A 12,373-nucleotide genomic window follows, 5' to 3' on the forward strand; every position below is an offset into this window, starting at 1 on the left:
TTTTCTACTGTGATTTACATAAAAGGAAGAATGCATAGTAGTAGTGACTCCCTGTTTCTGCCATGTGTTAATAAACACCATCTCTAGCCTATTTTTCCCACTATGCAATTACTGTTGTATAGATCATTTTGTAACTTTACTTCAATTTTTCCTTATGTTGTCACAATAAAGGCAATCACAGTAGGCGTTGGTACTCCTATCATTGTAGTATGCATTTTTAAAATGTATTCTCACATTATCTGTGAAACTGGTGAAAGTACAACAATGGAAGAAGAGTATTCCTAGATCTAAAATTGCTAATTGACAGATCAGGTACAATTCATAATCTCATCTGCCAGTTGGCTGTGCAGGAATATCCACCCATTAACTCTCTTTAGAGTAACCTACATGATTCAGTTTGATTCAAGAAGGGTACAGGAAGAAATAATACCAGAAATACTTTTAGAATTTAGTTCACATATGTTTACTGGTGAAAAACGAGCTGTTTCTAATATGTCTTTATATCTTAGGCAAAATTCAGTCATTTCTAATATAATTTTGCATCCTAGGCAGAATCTGGGTGATGTAAGCAATAGCAATATCTCATTTTTTTGTACAATTTGTTCTCTGATGGTGAACTGTGAATTAGTAACTCCATTTTCTTGTTCTAAATGCCTTCGTTGTCAAAGATGAAATATATGACAGCCCAGTTCACTTCTCTCCCTCAGAGGCAAGATTTTCCCCTCTGTTTTTCTTTCCTTTTACTGTCTGAGCCACTAATGTGTTTTCTTCTTTGCTGAAGAACTCTTGCTGTCCCACCCTGTCACAGTACAATATTTTGGCTATTAACTCAGCCAAGGAACCTGAGGGAAGGATCAGGACCCTACTTTAACTTAAACAAATTATACTCAAGGTATTTTGAAAGTCAAAACTAGCAAAATATTTTAATATATAGAGGGGAAAAGTTAGGTGGAATCAGGGATTTAAATTTCTGAAATAAAATCAATACAAGAACAGACTTTAGTTCTTATGTTTCAGGCTTAAGCAATTCAGTATTATTTAAAAATCTATAGGATGAGAAGCTTGTGTTCCAGTGTTTTCTAAACAGTCCAGCACAGTTTCGTTGAGTGACTCGTTTCCAGAAGGCTGATATCCTTTTTCCAGTACCAGACCCCTTCTCTTGAAATACCAGTACTTGTCTTGAATTTTAAACTGAGTCCCAAGTTCTCTAAAGGCAGTTTCTCACCACACCACACCACACCAGCTATCTCTTCACTCGTGAGAGATAATGTAATCTATTTCCTTTCCCTGGCACACTTCCCAAACTTTTCTTTGCCAACTTTCCCCCAGTTCTCTATCTGAGTTAAGCTGCTCTCAGCGATGGTTGAAGTCAGAGCCCATTCTCCTCAGCATCCTTTCAGAATTACTTCCCTGCTCAGCTTATGCTAACCAGTCAGAACTCTTAGAACAGTCTGTGACTCAAGGCTCTCTGGCTCTGTGAAGAATTAACCCTTCACAATCCTTTATCAGTTTACACAGTACTTCTAACTTTTAAAAGTGCTGTCTGTCATACAGCAGCATACAATCTCTGGGAACTCTAATAAAATGCCTCACAACATAATAATGACCAATTTTTGATCAAGAGGGAACTCTTAGCCAAAAACAAATTAATTACTACCAAGTCCCCAGGCAAATTAGTATAGTCTCTTAAAAGTGTTAACCCATCCCACGCCCAGTCATAAATCAGACCTATAGAATAGTACAAATTCATGATATGTTTTTTTTTAATGTATACCATTTCACTTAGGCCTTTAAGCTCTGCCCCTTCAGACCCAGGAAAAGGTTGCCATTTTCTGTTAGTAAGAGTGAACAGGCAGGATAATAGGATTCATAATGGAATCCTGTTTCAAAAACACCAGCAAAATGGATAAATAATGTTCTCTCTTTGTTTGAGGTGACAAATATTGCGCTGATTTTTTCTTGGCTCTGAGAAGCTGAAGAGATGATGAATGATAGCTTTGTTGGTGTTAGTTGTTGAAAATAATATCTATTTAATGGAAAAGGCTGGAGACATCCCCCTCCAAAACACATTAAAATTTCATGACCAAAGAAAACCAAAGCATCTGAAAATGTACACCTCCTGAAAGTTTTAGTGTAGTTAACTATCCAGTAGTGAGGCAATGTACACAAAGGCCTCCTTGCTTAGTGATCATAGTCTTCTTTATCTCTTAAACTTTACTCTTCAGATTAGCATGTTGAGTAGCAAGCTTCAGGAAAGGAAGGCACTTGCCAGATTTGCCTTCTGCATTGGGTATTTCTACTATTTTACCAAGCACAGAGCAAAAGGAAAGGTTGCATTAAGTTGGCACCTGCTTTGGTATTTGTGTTTCCTTGTTGGCTTCTACATGTAGACCTCTTCTTCTACAGTGTTGCAATAGAGGAGAATGGGAACAAAACTAGAATTAGTTGGGCTTGTCTACTATTTATTGCTCGGTCCTTTAGTTCATCAGCCCCAATGGGTATCACCCATCACTACTATTAACTAGTTCCTTCTGGTTCTATCAGACCTTTAAGTGGCATTGTCAGGCAAAGCAACCCTAATTCCTCCTCACAATTCCTCCTGCATTGTGTCTAATCGGTTCCATCTTGCAGGTCTTCCTAATTGGACCCTCATAGCCTACAGAGCTCTTATCATCTTCAAGGTCAAAGTATCAAATGGGCTAATTGGCTCTATGTGAAAAATTGTGAGCCATAGAATGGGAAGGGGAAAATTAAAGTGGTGGTGTAATTTTGTAGAGGACTCTACAAACGAGGATTCTAACTGGGACATGTTCTGATTTGTTCATTGTCATCACCTGACTCAGTTAGCTCAAAAACTGTAATTGGCTTAAGAATTTGGAGATCAGAGACTAGCTTTGATTCTGACGAAATAGAGGACTGTTATTAGAAATGTAGAAAGATGCTTGAAAGATTTGTATGCTATATTGTTTTGTCTATTTTCAGCGGTTAAACTAGCATTTCTCATTTTCTGTGCCATTTTAGATAATTTTGTTGCCTACTAATCTATATTCATAACCTAGTATTTCTACTTTTTGTAATAAATTTTACATATTTTTACAAGCGACTATTATTTGCAAACACTGGGGACTCGCTTTGTTCAAGCTTGGATTCCTTGATTGGCATGTTGAACATTTCCTGGGAAACATAATTTTATCAACCATTGCATTCTACATTCATTGTTATCTTTGGATCAGTGTCTCTCACCTTTATTGTTCACTGCCAACTAAAATAGATTTAATACAAAGCCAGGTAGATGTGATGCTGTACCTTCATAGAGTTGAGTTTTTCTGTATCTTTACCCACTTTTGTAGAGGAAATAATTTTTCTTTAAAGTAAATATTTTAACTGATAAATATGTGAATAAACTTACAGCTTCCACTATACTGTGCAACCATGTATTCTGATCAAGCCAGTTTTGCAGGCCCTAATATACATAGTATCAATACTCAGAAGGATATACAGACACAAGCACCAGGCTTTTGATTAAAAAGCTTTTAAAGTGATCTTAAAATTTGTTTGTGTGTGTATTGCTAGAGAAGACTAAAAAAACATTTTATATAATTTTTTTCTAAATCACAGGACATTTCTGTACCCGTTAAATGTAGTGTAATGTTTGCCAAAAGAAGTTTCTGTATTCCTCCATCTGATGTCGCCAGCATCCAGTGTCTGGGGAGTAACCGTCTTACTACATCCTCCTTTTTAAAGCGTGAGTTTGGGAATCACATAAAGTGGATTCACCAACCTATTTAGTGCCAGCTACCAGAGAGCAACCAGCAGAAGGAAGGTATGGAGGCTCAAATGTGCTAAAGTCACCTGCCTCGTCTCTCCCTTGTTCCCGGGGACAGGAATTTCTTTTTAAAATGGCTAACTTCCTGGAGTAACAAATAGGTGGACAAGTATGCAGGCAATGCCAGAAATGTTTTCTCTAATGTTTTCTCTCCCCCCAAAAAATCAGGAACAAGATTAATTGTTAAAAGTATCAAAGGCCTTGAAATCCCATAAAGGGTGGCATTCAAAAAGTACTATGCATCTATGATTCTATGCATAGGCATTTCAATGGAGAAGTTTGAATTTTTAAAAAAAATTAGCAGGCATCGCAGGACCTTTAAAATATGGGAAAAGGGGATTGGTTGCCTGGATTGATTGACAGGCAGAAAAGTCATGCATATAAGGCATGTTTCTCTCTTCTGCCATTTCCAGCAGCAGATGTGGAGGGTGAAATGTGCAAAAAGGCAACAGACAAAGGTGAGACAGCAAAAAGGTGAGGAGAGGCTGGGAAGCATGAAAAAAAATATCGCTTTGACATTCAGCTGGCATACCAGCCCATACTTTTTAAAGGAGTGAAGTATTTTATAATATAGATTGGGAGAAACTTTTTCCAAAGTTTTGATTTTCCCCTCTCAGACATTATATAAATGCACTTATTCATGAGGAAAAAATGACTGCTTAGCAAAAGAAGCAAGCATGACAGAGTTTGACTCCAAATTGACTTCATAAGTTGACTTGCTGAGCATAATTACAGTGTGTAGCAATTTATTGCTAGCAATGATAGCCTTAACTGAGCCAAGTTCAGCCAGTCAGTCATAACATTCTCTGATGTGTGATCAAAGCAGTAAAACTTTCATTCAGTGACTGGAGTATGAATAAAGTCCATTGCCTATTGAATTGTGTACAGTGGATCAATGATGGTCAAACAATCATTCTCTGTTTATAGCAATCATCCATTCAGAGGTAACAACTGGCCTGTATCAATCAGTGAGATCTGATGTGCCCTGATCAATGGATTTCCTGTCCAATAGAAAATGTTTTCTTTCTTGTGCTGTTGCTCTGAAGTATAACACACCTTGCATTAATTACCACTTGGGGAAGATTGCTACAGTTTTTGTAGTGTATTACTAATAAAATGATAATGAATACTAACACCTGCTAGTTGCTGTTATTCCTACAGCAAATCATATGCATTAAAACCATGTAATTTAGGATAATTTAATAGGAATGTGCTCTAAGATTGACAGTGCAATATTAATAAAGAGCAACAGTCTAGCAGCATCTTAAAATACTAACCATATTTGTAGAAGGGTATGAAGCATTGTTCAAATTCTTCAGATAAGCAGGCACCAAGTAAAACTCTTAGACAGAGTCATATTCTCCAAAGCCTATAGACTTCAATTTAGGTGTTTTTCCCTTTTCATCTTTTGTGGGCTCCCGGGGTGGGGCAGTGAGGTAAAGGTAAAGGTATCCCCTGTGCAAGCACCGAGCCATGTCTGACCCTTGGGGTGAGACCCTCTAGCGTTTTCTTGGCAGACTCAATACAGGGTGGTTTGCCATTCCCTTCCCCAGTCATTACCATTTTACCCTCCCAGCAAGGAAGCTGGGTACTCACTTTACCGACCTCGGAAGGATGGAAGGCTGAGTCAACCTTGAGCCGGCTGCTGGGATTGAACTCCCAGCCTCATGGGCAGAGCTTCAGACAACATGTCAGCTGCCTTACCACCCTGCGCCACAAGAGGCTCCTTGTTTGCAGAATGGCTATAGAAGCCTCTTCTCAAAAGAAGCTGCAAGAAGATTGGACCCATCTAACTTCCATTATTTCGTATGAAATGAAATAACAGAAATCAGATGAGGAACCCTCTTTGGGTGCCCCTGTAATTGGGGCATCCAATTATAACTGGGGCACCCATGATCTAATATTTTTGCAATTTGGGGGGTTCCTTTGAGGAGAAGTTCCTGCAGGCATGCTGCAAGTTTGGTGTTTCTACCCTCCTCCCCCTGCAAGCCCAGAAAATACAAAGAGGAGTGCCTAACCCCCTTTCTCTTTCCCTTTAATGTTTAAATGGCTATTTGCCTGAATCAATGGATCACACTGATTCACAGTATGCTGATTCAGAAAAGGTTGATTTGGCCATTTCAACTTATAGGGGAATGACAATTCAGATTGATTAGGCCTCTTCATGCCCAAATCAAGGCTGGTTTGGCAACTTTTCGGCTGATCTGAATTGAATCACACATACCTATTACATGTTGCTATTTAATTAGGTTAAAAAAGAATTGTTTGGCATTAAATCAGCAATTACTAGGAGAAATTCTGACTTCCTACTTATTTTGTATTATATTATCCAAAGAGTTCATGGTAGCATCTTTCCTTGCTCCATTTCATCTTCATTTCAACTCATTGAAGAATGTTAGGTGGAAAGTCAGTCACTGATCTATGGTAACCCAGTAAAGTTTGTGATGGAGATTTCAACTTGATTCTCACATGTCCCAGTCTAACACTACACTATGCAGGTTCTCTGGGCAGAACAAACATATAGAAGTCACTCCAGCCACAAACCAAGAATTTTAGTTTGAATTAAGTAGACTTGTTAACTAAAGAAATGTAGCTGAAGGAAGAACATGTTGGGTCTGCAAGTTGTATATCTTCAGAGCCTGGGCTGACCAAATGGCAGAGACTACAATGAAACAGTGATATGTTCTACATTTGCTTCCTCCTTTTAATATACACACTTATTTATTGGAGGTACTCATGAGGAGAACATTATGTGACTGAATGAAGCTTGCTTTATTCTGTGCCATTCTCTTTAGTTCATGTTGGCACCCATGCCCTTGTCTACTCTTTTCTTTTACAGCAAAGGAACTTATTGCCATAGCATTTATGTATTATGCATGCTTTCTTTTTCTTTTTCCCCTCAGCTGAAAAAGTACAGCTCTGTCACTCACTCGCCTGTTGTTACAGTTGTTAACTTATCCCTGTCAGAAACATTTTGCAAGGAAGTCATCTTTCTGTGAAGTATTAGCTGCAGGATAGTCATATTGTACAAAGCACCATCTCTGAGGAATAAATGAAAACTGTGTATCATATTTGCCTGAGATTGAAAAGAACAGCTAGGTGTAGCAGGTGTGGTGCAGCTGTTAAGACTTGACACCTCCTGGTTAATCATAGACATCAATGTCTCCTAGCTAGCATCTTTGTGTAGTGGTTAGGAGTGTGGACTTCTAATCTGGCAAGCCAGGTTTGATTCTGCACTCCCTAAGTGCAACCAGCGGGATGACTTTGAGCTCACCACAGCACTGATAAAGATGTTCTGACCAAGCAGTAATATCAGGGCTCTCTCAGCCTCACCCACCTCACAGGGTGTCTGTTGTGGGGAGAGGAAAGGGAAGGAGAATGTAAGCCACTTTGAGATTCCTTCGGGGAGAGAAAAGTTGCATATATGAACCTCCTCCTCCTCTGTAATATGGAAAAAATGTAATGAAAGGGCTTTGACTGTTATATATGCTGCCTAGTCAATAGATGGATAATTTGTTTATATATATATACACACACACACACACACACACACACATCTACATTAAGTAACTATCAGAAGAATTAGTCTGTAGTTTAAAGCCAGTGTTATGCTATTTACAAGTAGTTTGCATTTTTATCAGTTTTATTTCTCCTTATTTAAATAGTTTCATTTTCCTAAATATCTACTTTCAGATTATGGGTTAGTGTATGTTTAGGGATGATGAGATTCTCCTAGTGCCATCCATTTGGGATTTCTCTCCATCTCATCTAGAGGATTCAGTCCAATGATTGTACATTGAAGTCTGAAACGCTGAGAGGTTAAACCTTGGGAGTAAAGAAAAATGGTCAATTTTCTTCCCCTTTTCTGCAGGTCTATAGGAAAATACTTTTAAGTGCAATGTGTATGTTACTTGAAGCCTTGTAAATCAATCATTGTTGAGAAAGTGCCCAAACTTTTGGTAAGGCTTCATATTGTGCCCAAAGGACACAATAAATTAAGTTACTAAGTGTGCTTTTCTGCAGTTCTGGAATCTCTGTCAAAGTGTGTCAACTGATTATGTAACAATGTCCAATAAAATTTTAGTGATTTTTTTTTTTAGTGTAATGTTCTAATGTTACACTTCAGGACCCATACATCTAGATTCGTTCATCTCAAGTCATTATAGACAATGGGAGGTAAGATGAAAGCCTCAACTTCAAAAACCCGCTAAACTGTTTATTGGTGGTCCCATATATTGGGCTTGATCTGATAAGAAGGCACCCACATATTAAATCATGTAGCATGATCAAGCAGTATTTCATGATCTACTTTCTTCTCTTACAGTTTCTCAAATGTTACAACACTGTTTATATCTTATTCCTTCTCCAGCCTAATCCCTTTGTGGGGCACACCTGAGACTTCTAAATTTCTTAACCCACTTCTGCAACACCATCTCCCTTTTCTCCCTCAGCTTTCACACCTTTCATCCTCATGCTACTTCCTTTTGTGTTTGAAATAACTAGACCTACAGCAGTCAAGACTCTGTAGGCTCATTCTTACCTTTATCTGTAATATATTTGTTTTCTTAGTGGGGCCATCTTCCAAAAAAATTAAATTCCATTTCAGCCCATACTAGATTACTACAGTTAAAGAACACTAGGCTTTATAGTATATTGATATACTATATATAGTATATCAATATACTATATATATATAGTATATTTATATACTATATATATTGATATAAGGAACTGATGGACTTGTATTTGGCTCCCTCAATTACTGGCATGTAAAATGAAGAAAATACATCCACTGTATTAAATGAGAGGCTGAACATGCAAATCTCAGGAATGTTAGGTCCAAAGCTTTTGTATATCAAAGTTTTTATTAATCCACTAATTAATTCTTTATTAATTGCTCTGCAGCTACTTTTTTGGCCACTGCAGAGATATTAAAAACAGTACCAGATGATGAGTTTTTCAAAGAAATAAGAAATAAGTCATGTTGCTGTTGCTTTCCAAGTTGTACTCTAGCATAATTTGCATATTTCTTGATTGAAGACATGAACCTTGTTAGGATTTAAATCCTTAAGTAAGTCTTACCCAAAGTTTCCCAACCACTAATAGGACAGAAAATAAGACATTTGAATTTCAGTGTTTATACATCATTCACTGGGGATCATAGGTTTATTTGGATTGATGGTTGTGTAGTGGTTAGAGAGATGGACTAGAATCTGGGAGAGCTAGGATTGGAGACCTGAACTGCTATGGAAGCTTGCTAGATGATTTTGGGCCCATCACAGATTCAGCTTCATCCACCTCACAAGACTGTTATGAAAATGAAATGGAGAAAGCTTTATAATCCATGTTGAGTCCCTATTTGGGAGACAAAAGTAAAAAAAAAAACCTTAATTAAAATGCAAGTGTTTAAACAAGAGAAATGAGTGAATATGGGCATTTAAGTATAACGCATCTTGCCTAATGTGTAAAAATACTGAAGAACCTGAAAAAACATTAAAGCTCTTGTAGGCCAGCACTAAGGCAACTTCAAATGTTACCATAAAAACCCAACTGATTAACAGTCAGGACCTTCAAAGGTTGAATGTCTGTATTAATATTAAAATTATATAACTTCTATTCTGCAGAATCTAAAAACACTTTAAGAATTAGGAATATATATACAGCCCATAGGGTATTGCAAAAGAGTGTGCTACGCACCATATGAACTATATGACACGTTTCAACCCTTGTAGGGCCTTCTTCAAAGGTCTGTTTTAACACACATCAATTCATTACACACTCCAAAGTAAGAGCTGTAAAGTATCAAAAGCAATCAATGAATGAAGATTTAAATCTATCAGCCATTAGCTTTCTTCCGAAGGCTGTGTGTTCTCTTATTAGTGCATGCGTTAATCTCATTATGGCAATGAGACTGACAGTACAATTCTATACATAGTTACTCCAATCATAATCATAACCATAATTTATTTTTAGCCCACCCTTCCAAACGCGAAGGGTGGGTAACATCAGTAAAATCAATATACAATTTAAAACTTTAAAACAATTGCCATACACAAATACCCCCTCTAAAATTCCCAGGCAGGGTAGTCCTCTAGTAAGGAACTAGTCTCTCCTCCTCCTCCTCGTGGTGTTATTGTCAGTTTCGACCATAAGCCCAGTGGAACAGCTCTGTCTTACAGGCCCTGCAGAATTGATTGAGATAAGTTATTCCGATCTTCAAAAAAGGGAGGAAGGATGACCCAGGAAACTACAGACCAGTGAGTCTGACCTCTGTTGTGGGGAAGATAATGGAGCAGATATTAAAGGGAGCGATCTGCAAACACCTGGAGGACAATTTGGTGATCCAGGGAAGTCAGCATGGATTTGTCTCCAACAGGTCCTGCCAGACCAACCTGGTTTCCTTTTTTGACCAAGTAACAGGTGTGCTGGATCATGGAAATTCGGTTGATGTCGTTTACTTGGATTTTAGTAAAGCTTTTGATAAGGTTCCTCATGATGTTCTGATGGATAAATTGAGGGACTGCAATCTGGATTTTCAGGTAGTTAGGTGGATAGGGAATTGGTTAGAGAACCGCACTCAAAGAGTTGTTGTCAATGGTGTTTCATCAGACTGGAGGGAGGTGAGTAGCGGGGTACCTCAGGGCTCGGAGCTCTGTCCGGTACTTTTTAACATATTTATTAATGATCTAGATAAGGGGATGGAGGGACTACTCATTAAGTTTGCAGATGACACCAAATTGGGAGGACTGGCAAATACTCCAGAAGATAGAGACAGAGTTCAGTGAGATCTGAACACAATGGAAATATGGGCAAATGAGAACAAGATGCAATTTAATAAAGATAAGTGTAAAGTTCTGCATCTGGTTCAGAAAAATGAAAAGCATACCTACTGGATGGGGGATACGCTTCTTTGTAACACTGTGTGTAAATGAGACCTTGGGGTACTTGTGGATTGTAAACTAAACATGAGCAGGCAGTGTGATGCAGCGGTAAAATAGGCGAATGACATTCTGGGTAATATCAACAGGGGCATCACATCAAAATCACAAGATGTCATAGTCCCATTGTATACGGCACTGGTCAGACCACATCTGACTGCAGTCAGAGTACTGTGTGCAGTTCTGGAGGCCTCACTTCAAGAAGGACGTGGATAAAACTGAAAGGGTACAGAGGAGAGCGACGAGGATAATCTGGGGCCAAGGGACCAAGCCCTATGAAGATAGGTTGAAGGACTTGGGAATGTTCAGCCTGGAGAAAAGGAGGTTGAGAGGGGATATGATAGCTCTCTTTAAGTATTTGAAAGGTTGTCACTTAGAGGAGGGCAGGATGATATTTCCGTTGGCTGCAGAGGAAAGGACGCACAGTAATGGGCTTAAACTACAAGTACAATGATATAGGATAGATATCAGGAAAAAAATGTCACAGTCAGAGTAGTTCAGCAGTGGAATAGGCTGCCTAAGGAGGTAGTGAGCTCCCCCTCACTGGCGGTCTTCAAACAAAGGTTGGATACACACTTTTCTTGGATGCTTTAGGAAGCTTTGGGCTGATCCTGCGTTGAGCAGGGGGTTGGACTAGATGGCCTGTGTGGCCCCTTCCAACTCTGATTCTATGATTCTATGATTTATCTGTCTTACAGAACTGATCGAGCTATTGCAGTGTCTTGATCTCTCCCGGGAGCTCATTCCATCAGGCTGGTGCCAGGACCATAAAAGACTTGGCCCTGGTCAAGGCCTGTTTCACCCCTGAGACTAGGGATCCTGAGCAGATACTGATCTGAAGATCAAATCACTGGTGGAATTATAATGGAAGGGGTGGTTCCACAAATATGCTGATTCCAGACCATTTAGGGGTTTAAAGGTCAGCACCAGCATCTTGAACCTGATTTGGTCTCCAATTTGGAGACAATGCAGCTGAGCAAGCACTGATGTTATAGCTGCTTTCCACTGAATCCCTGTCAGGACTCATACAACCACATTTTGAACCAGGTGAAGTTTCCAGAGCAGTCTCATGGGCAGCCCTGCTTAGATTGAGCTGCAGAAATCTAATGCAGAGGTGACTGTCTCATGTCACCTCTAGATTAGGTCTGGCTCCCCTGGCTAGGTCAGGCTCTGAGAGATAGGGTGAAAGCTGCCTTCCCTGAATAAATGCCAGATGGGCTGTTTTCGTGATTTGGGCCTCCATCGACAAGGAAGAGTCCGAAATCCTCCCCTGGCTGTTGACAGTAGGTCCCAGTGCTGGGAACTATATCACCAATCTCTCTATTTTCCGGCCCAACCCAAGGACCTCTGTCTTGGCTGGATTTAACTTCAGCCGATTCTGCCACAGCCTCCAGACACTCGGCCAGATTGTCTGGGGTTGTTGATTGGTGGTCATGCATTAACAGAAAAACCTGGTTGTCATCCACTTACAGATGACATCCCAGCCTGAAACCCCAGATCAGCTGGGCAAGGGGGCACATATAGATGTTGCATAGTATCACAGAAAAAATTACTCTCTGAGGGACCCCACAGTTTAGGGCCCTACGGTGGGACACAATGTCCCTGACTC

General features: G+C 39.3%; 1 protein-coding gene across 18 annotated transcripts in view; it reads left to right on the top strand.

The window, feature by feature from the left end:
• Positions 1-12,373, top strand: part of DMD (dystrophin) — a 1,311,735-nt gene that overhangs the window by 391,489 nt on the left and 907,873 nt on the right. The window lies entirely within an intron of this gene.

Source organism: Paroedura picta, chromosome 6 (genome assembly GCF_049243985.1).
Source record: "Paroedura picta isolate Pp20150507F chromosome 6, Ppicta_v3.0, whole genome shotgun sequence".
Classification (NCBI taxonomy): Eukaryota; Metazoa; Chordata; class Lepidosauria; order Squamata; family Gekkonidae; genus Paroedura; species Paroedura picta.